Below are 16,147 nucleotides of genomic sequence, written 5' to 3' on the forward strand. Positions count from 1 at the left end.
GGGGAGCTGCATGTCAGCAGTTTCCCATGTGGAAAAGCAATGCCGGCTCCCGAAATACGCGGGGAGCCGGCTGGGACCATGGGGGCGTTGGGGCTCCCCCCACAGGCGCCAACGTTTTTTTATAAGCCCCGGGGGATGGGGTCCCCGGGGATAATAAAAATTAGTGATAGGGGCTATTTTTTTTTTACGGTAAAATTAGGAGTCGCGCATCCTAACGCGTTGGGTTCACGGTTCCTCTCACGTTGGGAAAAAAACCTGAAATTTTGGGGAGATAAACATCTAGCTTAAGTGTTTTGTTCTTGAGTGGCTCTAAAAAGAGCCGTTGTGTTCATTGAAAGATGTTGGACTCTTTTAAGTAAGTACCTATACAGAGTCTAAAGTTGTTGAGGAAGACTCTGTTTCCTTCATCAGTAAAGTGTACTCCATCTCTCCTAAACATCTCTTGCATATGAAAGCGCAGATTGTTATTGTAAATGGACCCCATTCTATAGTCTCAGAGAAAAGCAGAAACAGATTTATTCACATGTTTCCTAGCTTTCTCAATCTGTGGACAAAAATGATTGGACCAGTTCCACTTCTGCCTTTGGCATATGTTAGAATACACAAAGGCAGTTTTGGGGAAAAAGTGAAAACAATTCTGCAAAGGTGTCCTTCATAAGCATTTCCAGACCTACCCCAGTCAAAGTGCCTAGGTCATTGCAACCACAGTGCACTATTATGAGGTCAGAGTGTTGGATATGCATAAAGGTTTTTACCAATGGCATCAATTGGTGCCACTTTAACCCTCTCTGTCCAATCCATTTAATGTCTGCATTTGGCAAACCTAGGTCTTTGTGAATGCCTTTGTTTTCTGCATACCTTTGGCTCCAGAAAATATACCTGTATCCCACAATCCACACTCTAAGCATCTTGAAGGGAGGTCTGGATACACTCAGATGGTCTCTGTAAATGAAATGGCAGTTTGAAAAGTAACATTTTTCTAAAATGGTGGCTAAGATGCAGTTTTGAAAAAAGACATGAAATCATTGGTTGTTTGACAACCTTCTACACTGAAAGGTAGGGTGCATGTTTCTGTTTTTTAAACACATGATTCTTATTGGTTAACAAAAAGTGCGTGAAAGGAACATTATATATGATAAGCTGATATGTGTCCTGTGTGCTCAGTTCAGTGTTCCATGACCTGTTGCTATGGTGACAAGCAGAAGGGAGAATGGGGGTAGGGTTCAAATTTATGTCATTTGGAAAGGGTTGAAATGTTTAACCAATAGAAATGTGTGTTTGCTTTTGAATTTATGTGGGAAGGAATGTGATTTGATGTTTACATGTATATGTATGGAAAATAAGAGGGAAACTTTGCCATTCTTTGGTTTTGCTGAGAGGTGCACAGTGCAGAGATTCTGTATAAGAAAATCTGGTGTGTGACTGATATCTGGTGTGTGACTGATATACTTCTTAATCTACAAAACAACTTGAAAGGTGAGTTATTTCATTGTGAGGGGATGTATGTAGACTATTTTGATTTTAATCAGACTAATGTATTTCTCCTGCTAAAGTGTAGGGAGTACTTTTATTTGTCTACAATCTTATTGACAGTGTGTGTGCATGTAGAAACCATTCTGTGATAAGCATTTGTGTTTTTCATGTGTTTGCAGACAGATAACTGCTGTTTGTATATTTTGGTACAATTAGAAATCAGTCATTGCTTATGAATTTGCAAAATGAGTCATGTTTGAACACTAAAATGTAGTACTCGTAGATTAAGAAATGTGTTTTGGTAAACTCCTAGGCATAGTGTTGTTTGTCTAGAATCACACTGTGAGTCTGTGTGCATTTGGGAACCACTGTGAGAGAAGCATTTGGTAACATCATGTATTTGCTGACAGATAACTGTTTTAAAACCTGCCATGTTGTCAAGTTTCAGTAGCATTAGAAGCCAGTCTTTGCATATGCATTGATAAAATGAGACAGGCATTGATAGTAAAGAGTAGTACTGAAATATGTAGGTTGTGTACAGTACCCTTACCCCTTCCACAGTAGTGAATGAGTTTTGGTAAACTCCTAGAGATAGTGTTACTCGTCTAGAATCACACTGTGAGTCTGTGTGCATTTGGGAACCACTGTGAGAGAAGCATTTGGGTACTTCATAACCTGTCAAGTTGTTAAGTTTTAGTAGCATTAGAAGCCAGTCTTTGCATATGCATTGATAAAATGAGTCAGGCTTTGACACTAAAGTGCAGTACTTACATATGTAGATTGTGTGCAGTCCCTTTACCCTTTCCACAGTAATGAATGTGTTTTGGTAAACTCCTAGAGATAGTGTTGCTTGTCTAGAATCACATTGTGAGTTAGTGTGCATTTGGGAACCACTGTGAGAGAAGCAGTTGGTAATGTTATGTATTTGCTGAGAGATAACTGTTTTAAAACCTGTCATGTTGTCAAGTTTTAGTAGTATTAGAAGCCAGTCTTTGCATATGCATTGATAAAATGGGTCAGGCTTTGACACTAAAGTGCAGTACTTAAATATGTAGATTGTATGCAGTACCCTTACCTCTTCTAGACTAGTGAATGAGTTTTGGTATACTCCTAGGATAGTGTTGCTTGTCTAAAATCACACTGTGAGTCTGTGTGCATTTGGGTAAGGATTGTGAGACAAGGATTTGGTAACATTGTGTATTTGCTGACAGATAACTGTTTTAAAACCTGTATTGTTGTCGAGTTTTAGTAGCATTAGAAGCCAGTCTTTGCTTATGCTTTGATTAGCTGAGTCAGGCATTGGCACTAAAGTGGAGTCCTGAAATATGTAGATTGTGTGCAGTCCCCTTACCCCTTCCTTAGTAGTGAATGAGTTTTGGTAAACTCCTAGGGATAGTGTTGCTTGTATAGAATCACACTGTGAGTCTGTGTGCATTTGGGAACTACTGTGAGAGAAGCATTTGGGAACATCATGTATTTGCTGACAGATAACTGTTTTAAAACCTGCAATGTTGTCAAGTTTTAGTAGCATTAGAAGCCAGTCTTTGCTTATGCTTTGATAAAATGAGTTAGGCTTTGACATTAAAGTGCAGTACCTAAATATGTAGATTATGTGCAGTCCCCTTACCCCTTGCACAGTAGTGAATGAGTTTTGGTAAACTCCTAGGGATAGTGTTGCTTGTCTAGAATCACACTGTGAGTCTGTGTGCATTTGGGAACCACTGTGAGAGAAGCATTTGGGAACATCATGTATTTGCTGACAGATAACTGTTTTAAAACCTGCCATGTTGTCAAGTTTCAGTAGCATTAGAAGCCAGTCTTTGCTTATGCTTTGATAAAATGAGTTAGGCTTTGACACTAAACTGGAGTCGTGAAATATGTTGATTGTGTGCAGTCCCTTTACTCTTTGCACAGTAGTGAATGAATTTAGGTAAACTCCTAGGGATAGTGTTGCTTGTCTAGAATCACACTGTGAGTCTGTGAGCATTTGGGAACCACTGTGAGAGAAGCATTTGGGAACATCATGTATTTGCTGACAGATAACTGTTTTAAAACATGTCATGTTGTCAAGTTTTAGTAGCATTAGAAGCCAGTCATTGCTTATGCATTGATAAAATGAGACAGGCATTGATAGTAAAGAGTAGTGCTGAAATATGTAGGTTGTGTACAGTACCCTTACCCCTTCCACAGTAGTGAATGAGTTTTGGTAAACTCCTAGAGATAGTGTTACTCGTCTAGAATCACACTGTGAGTCTGTGTGCATTTGGGAACCACTGTGAGAGAAGCATTTGGGTACTTCATATGTTTGAATATGCATAACTGCTTAAAAACTTTCCTGTTCTCAAGTTTTGTTAGAATTAGAAGGCAGTTATTGTCTATGTAATCACCCAGGAAGTGTCCTTGCAATACTGTAAACATTCAGTTAATATTCAAGTAGTAACTAAGTGAGGCAGGCCTTAGCATATGCTTTGATTCAAATGCATATCCACTATACATGCAGTCCTCTAACCATCTACACAGTTCTCTTTCACACCTTTAATTCCACAGTCAGTATTCATACACTTCAAGCAAACACTCTGTTACTCCCCATGTACTCCTCTAGTGGCCCATTCAGTAGCATATACGAAACCATTCACTTTGCCAAAACCCAAACACTTATAAATTCACTCAGGCACTCTCTTTTTAGTACTCTTATCATTCAGTCAGTATCCAAGTGCTCATGCAGCGAGCCAGGCCTTATGCAGTATGCATACAGGCCTCTAGTCACCTACACATTTGTCTTTCACTTCTTTAATTAACTAGTCAGTTTCTATATACTTCAATAAACATCTTGCACTCATCCAGTGACTGATCCAGTACCATGTACTAATCTTTTTCCTGTGCACTCTTCTAGCAGTAGTCTAATGATTCAGTCAGTTTACAGGTACTCATGTAGTGAACCATGCATTGTTAAAAACTGTCAAATTTCCCTCATGGATTTACTCAAAAGTCTCCAACTACAGGTTAAGGATCAATATATATTGAACCAAAGATAAGGAATCCATAAGACTAAACACAACAAAGATAGAATGTATTGTTATTTTATTCAATTTAAAAATTGTTGTATACCTCAAATTGGATTACAATGATTTGTCCACAATTATCAAAATACAATGGGGTAAACATCTTCAAAAACAACAATCATATGTAAAAAATAACTCTCAATAACAGGTGAAATCAATAATTGCACATAATTAAATCAAAAACATTTTTTAAAACATTCAATGTGGGAATCAAAAATGCATTGCATACATATAAAATTGATATAAAAACACAAATATAATTTTGTCCTCTTGTCGACGCGTTTCGGTGTGAGATATGATTTGTAACACCTTCTTCAGGACCAATGAATTAAAAACAGCTCTCTCTATCAAGTTTAAACAATCTATAAAAAGAGAATATATATAATTATAATACATACATGTACTCGTGGTGTTCAACCCTATCTTTGGTTCGACATACTTGATTGGATGACTGAAATTTTTAAGAAAGATTTCTAGAATAATGCAAGGTCTGTTATAAATAAAAGGTGCAGAAAGCTGCACCAGAAACTGTCCCAGCCTCACGATTCTAGGACCTACATAAGGCCTATCTTCTTGTTGCTCATCAATCTGTTCAATCACTCAGGTATAGTATTATTTATTTTAATTGAGGACCTCCTGAGAATCATTACATTATGTTAGAGGCATACATTAAATAAATCCTCCCCAGCCGCAATTATTTTCTAAAATATATTGCTATTTAATTCTGTTGTTTGCTGTAATTGGGCCATAGTGAATTTTAGGCATATACTCACATAGGGATAGGACCATTTAGTCGCAGTCCTTAAGTGACCAGAGTAGCGTGTTGGCTCAGTACATCACACTCCAATCTAGTTTAAAAAATATATATATATGGAGATTATGCCAAGGTACATTTTTTCAATTATGTCTCTTTAGCTCTTATTTTCATAGGTATATACTTACAAAGAAATAGGACTCTAAATCGCAGTCCTTAAATGACCAGAGTGGCGTAATTGACTTGGTACATCGTACTCCAATCTAATTTGAAGTAACATGGAGATTATTTTTCAGTTATATCTATTTCTCCATTAACTTCATAGTTATTTATTCTGAAGAGATTGTTGTCTCAATTAGTTTAGAGTTAGTGGGTACTACTCACCCTAGTTCAGCGGGTATCTCTTCAAAAACCGCTCGTCAGTGTTATAGGTAGCTTTTCATGTTCAGGCTCGGTTAATTCTATTTAGGCATAAACCAGATATGGACTTAATTAGTATCCAAATGGATGGTACACCCTAATAGCTAATGTTTCTATTGCGCAATGATTTGGCTTACCATAGATTCAGCAACGGTATATTCATTACTTTCTTGTCTTTGGGTACGCTGAATAACCGGTCATTCCGCTAAGCACCAAGGTGTCTGTGCATGTGACCCTCGTGTTTCGTTTTGGCGGGACCGATTTCTAGAAATTTAAGGAAAAGATCGCACTAGTTTATACGATGCTAGAGATTGGTCTATGTCGACTAATGGGGCCATTATGGATATTATTGTGAGTTAAGTATTCACGCCATATAAGTTATCTAGTGATTAAACTTTATATATAACTTGAACTAAACCGCTAGACATTTAAATAAGCGCAGTGCTCACTCATAGGGAGTGCATAGTGCCACGACTGACACTATCCATGCGCTATGTGTCTTAACGTGATGCTACGTCACAAATTATTCCTGTTAACAAACAGACGGTTTAACCGCTTGTTACACTAAAATTGGTGGTACCACCTCTAAACTTATCAATCATGGACCTCAGATTCTTACCTTTCAAGGAGCGTAACGTCACCTCGTATCGGTATCTCTGGTCTGGCTCACCTACTTAGTCTTTGTTGTCCTTCTTTTTATACGTATCTGCGTTTCCGGCAATTACTTGATTACGTGTATACGTATAGTGGGGCCATATTGGTAGTTCCTAGTAGTTTTTTTTTTTTTTTTTTCTTCGTATTTTTTCGCGATTGGTTCTAGGTTTGCGCAAGCTTTATAAAAACAAAGGAACCACCACAAATTGGTCAAACTAAAGTTTTGACGTCCGCCATTTCGGCATTCGTTTGTTTACGTGTTTTACGTGCTGTGCAGCCATCTTGGTAGTTCCTTGCTCTATTTCTTGCGATAAAAGACACATTGGATAACTTTATTGAATCTAAGCCGCCGCGTCTGTTTCGGCATTCGTTTATTTACATGTTTACGTGCCGTGCAGCCATCTTGGTAGTTCCTTGCTCTATTTCTTGCGATAAAAGACACATTGGAAAACTTTATTGAATCAAAGCCGCCGCGTCTGTTGGGTCTTAACTGTGTCTCTTATAAAAAACCTCGCAGTGGATATCGATTTTTAAAAAAAAACGTTTTATGTGTATCAATATTATTAATTTTTTCTGTATTTACTTTGCCTTAAATCTAAGGGAGTGCTTTAATAACAGCTGCATATTTTACCTTCTTATTAATGGCAATGAAGTATTATACATCCTGCTAACATTAGCATTCGTGATCGCGTTTACTGCAAACTAGGAGGACTCATGGGCCATATTTTCCATGTAAATAGAGTGAGTTAGAAATGAATTTGTAGTACCATATAAGGGACACAAAAATACAGGGCTAAGCAAAAAATATAAAAAGCCCTTTAAGAACGATAACAACAATTAATGTTGTGAATGATATGATTCAGTTACCTGACGATTCTTTCCCACTCTTCTCTATTGTTGAGGCCCTGGTAGTAAGTCTTAAATTTAGACATGAAAAATTGTTCTCTTTGTTTTCTTCTTTTATCCGTATCACCGCCTCTCGCTGAAATTTTTATTTTTTCAAGAATGAACCATTTGAGTTCATCTTCCTTATGTTTCATTTCTTGCCAATGATCAACCAACGGGGCATTCTTTTTGCCATTTTTCAAGGCTGACCTATGCTCTGTAAGGCGAGACCGCATCTCCCTGCTTGTCTCACCTACGTATCCCTTTTGACAGGGACAGATTAGAAGGTATACCACATTTTTGGTTCGGCAATTGACCATTTCGTTTATCCAATGAGATATGTTATTTAGTACAATCTTCTGTTCTTTAACAATGGTCTTACAGTGTGTGCATGAACTACACGGAAAATTGCCTTTTAGCTTCGTTCCATCATGGATACTGGTTTGTATACTCATTTTAGGTTCACTAAAGGTTCTTACTAGCTCGTTTCGAATAGTTTTATTCCTTCTGTAGGAAAATATGGGTTTACTGAGTGGACACTGGCCTGGTTTATTCAGTAGATACCAATTTTTATTTATCAAATTTTTAAGTTTATTGCTCAAGCCATTAAAATTAGTCACCATGACAATTTCTTGTAGGGCTTTTTGGGGCTTACCATTGGGTTCAAAGATGCTGTCCCTATTATAGTATTTTGCTCTTTTGTGCGCTTCTTTAATGAGTCGCTTGGGATATCCTCGTTGTAGGAGTTTTTGTTGCAAGACCAGTGCATGATGTTCGAAATCTTTATTTTCACTGCAATTTCGTCTAATCCTTAAGAACTGACTAAAAGGAATACTGTCCTTCTGGCACTTGGGATGATGACTCGTGTGATGTAATAATGTATTCCTATCTGATGGTTTAGTGTAGAGTTCAACTTTTAGTTTATCATCCTTTACTTTTATGGTAATGTCCAGAAAATCTACTGATTCTTTACTTCTACTTCCCGTGAATTTCAAATTGGCATCACCACAATTGAGCCAATCTAAAAAAGAAACCAGTTCTACCTCATCTCCTTGCCAGATAAAGAACACATCATCTATAAATCTAGACCACTGCTTGATGTTTTCAAAATAAGGAGTAACTTCATTATAGATGTGGCGGTCCTCAAATTTGCCCACATAAAGGCATGCCAGGCTGGGAGCACATGTGGCTCCCATACTGGTGCCTTTGATTTGGCAATAGTATGTGTTAATGAATAGAAAGATGTTGTTCATAAGAATGATTTCTATGCATTCCACAATGAACACTTCCAAGGGCGAGAGATCTCTTCCTTCTTCACTAAGTATCTCTTTTATCATCTCTACTGTATCGTGTTGGGGTATGTTGGTGTATAGGGACTCAATGTCCAAACATACCAACCATTCAGTCTCTGGATTAAAACTAAGTCCTTCTACCTTTGAGATCATATCAGTTGTATCTTTTATGTATGATGGTAGCTTTTTAACAAGGGGGCTTATGAATTTGTCAACGTATTTACTTAGTGGTTCTGTGATAGAATTAATCCCTGATACAATGGGTCGCATGGGGGGGTCATTGATGTTTTTATGTACCTTCGGGAGGCCATAAATGGCTGGAATCAATGGGTGCTCGTTGTGTAAAAAGCGAAATTCATCTTCACAGATTACACCATCCTCTTTCGCCAATCTCAATAGATTGCTAACCTTGTCTTTCAATTTAATCCATTCGTCTGCATTGGATTTCCTGTAATGTAGCGGTACATCCAATAGCTTTTGCATCCTCCTGTTGTAGTCAATCGTGTCAAGGACCACTATACTACCACCCTTGTCACCTGGTTTGATTGTGATAGAGTCACAGTCATGAAGGTTCTTAAGGGCATTTATTTGACTTTTCGTTAGATTCCTATCCGTCCATTGTTTCTTGTCAAACATAGCTTCTAATCCTCTAGTGATGACCTTTTCAAAAGTGTCTACTTCTTGGCTGACCATCCCAATTGTTGGTGTCCATGTGGACTGGGGTTTCAAACCAGATCTATTTTGAGTGAGCCTGGGTTCCTTATTTTCAAAGAATTTTTTTATTCTAATCTTTCTAAAAAGGTCACGTATGTCTTTCTCCATTGTGTATTTACATGCTGGCGCACTAGGCGCAAAACCTAAACCCTTTTCTAAAGTGGCAATTTCATCTGTTGTCAGTACCCTGCTAGATAGATTAATAATTGGGGCTTTAAGGGAACCCGTTGTTAGTCCCAAATTTTCTGGCTGTGAGTCCGCATATAGGGTCTCCTCTGTCCTGTTTCCCTTTGTTGACTCCCCGAGCGGCCCCTGCCTCTCGTTCTGAATGTTTGGGGGTGTCGCCGTTGTTGTTGTCCTAAAAAAACCGGGTAATCACGGCTACCGCCTGCTACCTCCTCTCTAGGATCATTTCTTGGTCTAGTATCAGTATTTCTCTCTCCCTCTGAGTCAGAGCTATTATAGGAGGTATCTGAGAAGGTAACAGTTTTTTTAAAATAGTTGTTCTTATTATACTGATTTCTGGGTCCATACCCTGTAGGTATCGGCTGGTCATAATAATCTTTTTGTAAGTAGGGATATATCAACTCTGTATTGAATTTAGCAATATCCTTACGTAGTTTATTGGATTTCTTATTTATTAAGTAGTCCCTATAACCGGTTATATCTTCCTGGATTTCTTCCAGTTTACGTTTGGCATCCTCTAAGGCTGTATTTTCTTTTAATTGTTTTTCTAGGGTTTCTATTTCTTCCCTTTCAATTATAATTATTTCTTGGGCTGTTTCGATTATCAACAGCATCCAATCGCGACTACAGCGATTGGCTATTAAGGTCCAGTTTTCTTTAAATTTCTCATTTTTGACGAATAATCCAGGTTCATTTTTAATTTGTAACCCTTTAGGGATTATGCCCTTTTTGCAATACTCTATCAAAAAATCAGAATGGAGTTCGGTTCGAATCATTTTTTTCTTTAGATTCCACAAATTATTCCATTTCTCATCGTCTCCTTTTGTCAGAGTTACAGTATTAATAGTCTTGGAAGTACCGTTAATTATCTTATTAAATTGGTCTTCCGAGAACCCAAATGTGCGAAGAGTGTCCATTACACTCACAAAAATTACTCTCCAGCTACAAGAGCTGTATAAACCAAAAACAAGTAGAGAGTTTCCCAGGTTTAACCAGAAGGGACCGGGTACGTAACAACGTTAAAAACTGTCAAATTTCCCTCATGGATTTACTCAAAAGTCTCCAACTACAGGTTAAGGATCAATATATATTGAACCAAAGATAAGGAATCCATAAGACTAAACACAACAAAGATAGAATGTATTGTTATTTTATTCAATTTAAAAATTGTTGTATACCTCAAATTGGATTACAATGATTTGTCCACAATTATCAAAATACAATGGGGTAAAGCATCTTCAAAAACAACAATCATATGTAAAAAATAACTCTCAATAACAGGTGAAATCAATAATTGCACATAATTAAATCAAAAACATTTTTTAAAACATTCAATGTGGGAATCAAAAATGCATTGCATACATATAAAATTGATATAAAAACACAAATATAATTTTGTCCTCTTGTCGACGCGTTTCGGTGTGAGATATGATTTGTAACACCTTCTTCAGGACCAATGAATTAAAAACAGCTCTCTCTATCAAGTTTAAACAATCTATAAAAAGAGAATATATATAATTATAATACATACATGTACTCGTGGTGTTCAACCCTATCTTTGGTTCGACATACTTGATTGGATGACTGAAATTTTTAAGAAAGATTTCTAGAATAATGCAAGGTCTGTTATAAATAAAAGGTGCAGAAAGCTGCACCAGAAACTGTCCCAGCCTCACGATTCTAGGACCTACATAAGGCCTATCTTCTTGTTGCCCATCAATCTGTTCAATCACTCAGGTATAGTATTATTTATTTTAATTGAGGACCTCCTGAGAATCATTACATTATGTTAGAGGCATACATTAAATAAATCCTCCCCAGCCGCAATTATTTTCTAAAATATATTGCTATTTAATTCTGTTGTTTGCTGTAATTGGGCCATAGTGAATTTTAGGCATATACTCACATAGGTATAGGACCATTTAGTCGCAGTCCTTAAGTGACCAGAGTAGCGTGTTGGCTCAGTACATCACACTCCAATCTAGTTTAAAAAATATATATATATGGAGATTATGCCAAGGTAAATTTTTTCAATTATGTCTCTTTAGCTCTTATTTTCATAGGTATATACTTACAAAGAACTTACAAAGAAATAGGACTCTAAATCGCAGTCCTTAAATGACCAGAGTGGCGTAATTGACTTGGTACATCGTACTCCAATCTAATTTGAAGTAACATGGAGATTATTTTTCAGTTATATCTATTTCTCCATTAACTTCATAGTTATTTATTCTGAAGAGATTGTTGTATCAATTAGTTTAGAGTTAGTGGGTACTACTCACCCTAGTTCAGCGGGTATCTCTTCAAAAACCGCTCGTCAGCGTTATAGGTAGCTTTTCATGTTCAGGCTCGGTTAATTCTATTTAGGCATAAACCAGATATGGACTTAATTAGTATCCAAATGGATGGTACACCCTAACAGCTAATGTTTCTATTGCGCAATGATTTGGCTTACCATAGATTCAGCAACGGTATATTCATTACTTTCTTGTCTTTGGGTACGCTGAATAACCGGTCATTCCGCTAAGCACCAAGGTGTCTGTGCATGTGACCCTCGTGTTTCGTTTTGGCGGGACCGATTTCTAGAAATTTAAGGAAAAGATCGCACTAGTTTATACGATGCTAGAGATTGGTCTATGTCGACTAATGGGGCCATTATGGATATTATTGTGAGTTAAGTATTCACGCCATATAAGTTATCTAGTGATTAAACTCTATATATCACTGGAACTAAACCGCTAGACATTTAAATAAGCGCAGTGCTCACTCATAGGGAGTGCATAGTGCCACGACTGACACTATCCATGCGCTATGTGTCTTAACGTGATGCTACGTCACAAATTATTCCTGTTAACAAACAGACGGTTTAACCGCTTGTTACACTAAAATTGGTGGTACCACCTCTAAACTTATCAATCATGGACCTCATATTCTTACCTTTCAAGGAGCGTAACGTCACCTCGTATCGGTATCTCTGGTCTGGCTCACCTACTTAGTCTTTGTTGTCCTTCTTTTTATACATATCTGCGTTTCCGGCAATTACTTGATTACGTGTATACGTATAGTGGGGCCATATTGGTAGTTCCTAGTAGTTTTTTTTTCTTCGTATTTTTTCGCGATTGGTTCTAGGTTTGCGCAAGCTTTATAAAAACAAAGGAACCACCACAAATTGGTCAAACTAAAGTTTTGACGTCCGCCATTTCGGCATTCGTTTGTTTACGTGTTTTACGTGCCGTGCAGCCATCTTGGTAGTTCCTTGCTCTATTTCTTGCGATAAAAGACACATTGGATAACTTTATTGAATCTAAGCCGCCGCGTCTGTTTCGGCATTTGTTTATTTACATGTTTACGTGCCGTGCAGCCATCTTGGTAGTTCCTTGCTCTATTTCTTGCGATAAAAGACACATTGGAAAACTTTATTGAATCAAAGCCGCCGCGTCTGTTGGGTCTTAACTGTGTCTCTTATAAAAAACCTCGCAGTGGATATCGATTTTTAAAAAAAAACGTTTTATGTGTATCAATATTATTAATTTTTTCTGTATTTACTTTGCCTTAAATCTAAGGGAGTGCTTTAATAACAGCTGCATATTTTACCTTCTTATTAATGGCAATGAAGTATTATACATCCTGCTAACATTAGCATTCGTGATCGCGTTTACTGCAAACTAGGAGGACTCATGGGCCATATTTTCCATGTAAATAGAGTGAGTTAGAAATGAATTTGTAGTACCATATAAGGGACACAAAAATACAGGGCTAAGCAAAAAATATAAAAAGCCCTTTAAGAACGATAACAACAATTAATGTTGTGAATGAACACGTAAACAAACGAATGCCGAAATGGCGGACGTCAAAACTTTAGTTTGACCAATTTGTGGTGGTTCCTTTGTTTTTATAAAGCTTGCGCAAACCTAGAACCAATCGCGAAAAAATACGAAGAAAAAAAAAACTACTAGGAACTACCAATATGGCCCCACTATACGTATACACGTAATCAAGTAATTGCCAGAAACGCAGATACGTATAAAAAGAAGGACAACAAAGACTAAGTAGGTGAGCCAGACCAGAGATACCGATACGAGGTGACGTTACGCTCCTTGAAAGGTAAGAATCTGAGGTCCATGATTGATAAGTTTAGAGGTGGTACCACCAATTTTAGTGTAACAAGCGGTTAAACCGTCTGTTTGTTAACAGGAATAATTTGTGACGTAGCATCACGTTAAGACACATAGCGCATGGATAGTGTCAGTCGTGGCACTATGCACTCCCTATGAGTGAGCACTGCGCTTATTTAAATGTCTAGCGGTTTAGTTCCAGTGATATATAGAGTTTAATCACTAGATAACTTATATGGCGTGAATACTTAACTCACAATAATATCCATAATGGCCCCATTAGTCGACATAGACCAATCTCTAGCATCGTATAAACTAGTGCGATCTTTTCCTTAAATTTCTAGAAATCGGTCCCGCCAAAACGAAACACGAGGGTCACATGCACAGACACCTTGGTGCTTAGCGGAATGACCGGTTATTCAGCGTACCTAAAGACAAGAAAGTAATGAATATACCGTTGCTGAATCTATGGTAAGCCAAATCATTGCGCAATAGAAACATTAGCTATTAGGCTGTACCATCCATTTGGATACTAATTAAGTCCATATCTGGTTTATGCCTAAATAGAATTAACCGAGCCTGAACATGAAAAGCTACCTATAACGCTGACGAGCGGTTTTTGAAGAGATACCCGCTGAACTAGGGTGAGTAGTACCCACTAACTCTAAACTAATTGATACAACAATCTCTTCAGAATAAATAACTATGAAGTTAATGGAGAAATAGATATAACTGAAAAATAATCTCCATATTACTTCAAATTAGATTAGAGTACGATGTACCAAGTCAATTACGCCACTCTGGTCATTTAAGGGCTGCGATTTAGAGTCCTATTTCTTTGTAAGTATATACCTATGAAAATAAGAGCTAAAGAGACATAATTGAAAAAATGTACCTTGGCATAATCTCCATATATATATGTTTTTTAAACTAGATTGGAGTGTGATGCACTGAGCCAACACGCTACTCTGGTCACTTAAGAACTGCGACTAAATGGTCCTATCTCTATGTGAGTATATGCCTAAAATTCACTATGGCCCAATTACAGCAAACAACAGAATTAAATAGCAATATATTTTAGAAAATAATTGCGGCTGGGGAGGATTTATTTAATGTATGCCTCTAACATAATGTAATGATTCTCAGGAGGTCCTCAATTAAAATAAATAATACTATACCTGAGTGATTGAACAGATTGATGGGCAACAAGAAGATAGGCCTTATGTAGGTCCTAGAATCGTGAGGCTGGGACAGTTTCTGGTGCAGCTTTCTGCACCTTTTATTTATAACAGACCTTGCATTATTCTAGAAATCTTTCTTAAAAGTTTCAGTCATCCAATCAAGTATGTCGAACCAAAGATAGGGTTGAACACCTCAAATACATGTATGTATTATAATTATATATATTCTCTTTTTATAGATTGTTTAAACTTGATAGAGAGAGCTGTTTTTAATTCATTGGTCCTGAAGAAGGTGTTACAAATCATATCTCACACCGAAACGCGTCGACAAGAGGACAAAATTATATTTGTGTTTTTATATCAATTTTATATGTATGCAATGCATTTTTGATTCCCACATTGAATGTTTTAAAAAATGTTTTTGATTTAATTATGTGCAATTATTGATTTCACCTGTTATTGAGAGTTATTTTTTACATATGATTGTTGTTTTTGAAGATGCTTTACCCCATTGTATTTTGATAATTGTGGACAAATCATTGTAATCCAATTTGAGGTATACAACAATTTTTAAATTGAATAAAATAACAATACATTCTATCTTTGTTGTGTTTAGTCTTATGGATTCCTTATCTTTGGTTCAATATATATTGATCCTTAACCTGTAGTTGGAGACTTTTGAGTAAATCCATGAGGGAAATTTGACAGTTTTTAACGTTGTTACGTACCCGGTCCCTTCTGGTTAAACCTGGGAAACTCTCTACTTGTTTTTGGTTTATACAGCTCTTGTAGCTGGAGAGTAATTTTTGTGAGTGTAATGGACACTCTTCGCACATTTGGGTTCTCGGAAGACCAATTTAATAAGATAATTAACGGTACTTCCAAGACTATTAATACTGTAACCCTGACAAAAGGAGACGATGAGAAATGGAATAATTTGTGGAATCTAAAGAAAAAAATGATTCGAACCGAACTCCATTCTGATTTTTTGATAGAGTATTGCAAAAAGGGCATAATCCCTAAAGGGTTACAAATTAAAAATGAACCTGGATTATTCGTCAAAAATGAGAAATTTAAAGAAAACTGGACCTTAATAGCCAATCGCTGTAGTCGCGATTGGATGCTGTTGATAATCGAAACAGCCCAAGAAATAATTATAATTGAAAGGGAAGAAATAGAAACCCTAGAAAAACAATTAAAAGAAAATACAGCCTTAGAGGATGCCAAACGTAAACTGGAAGAAATCCAGGAAGATATAACCGGTTATAGGGACTACTTAATAATTAAGAAATCCAATAAACTACGTAAGGATATTGCTAAATTCAATACAGAGTTGATATATCCCTACTTACAAAAAGATTATTATGACCAGCCGATACCTACAGGGTATGGACCCAGAAATCAGTATAAT

Source organism: Triturus cristatus, chromosome 1_1, assembly GCF_964204655.1.
Source record: "Triturus cristatus chromosome 1_1, aTriCri1.1, whole genome shotgun sequence".
Lineage (NCBI taxonomy): Eukaryota > Metazoa > Chordata > Amphibia > Caudata > Salamandridae > Triturus > Triturus cristatus.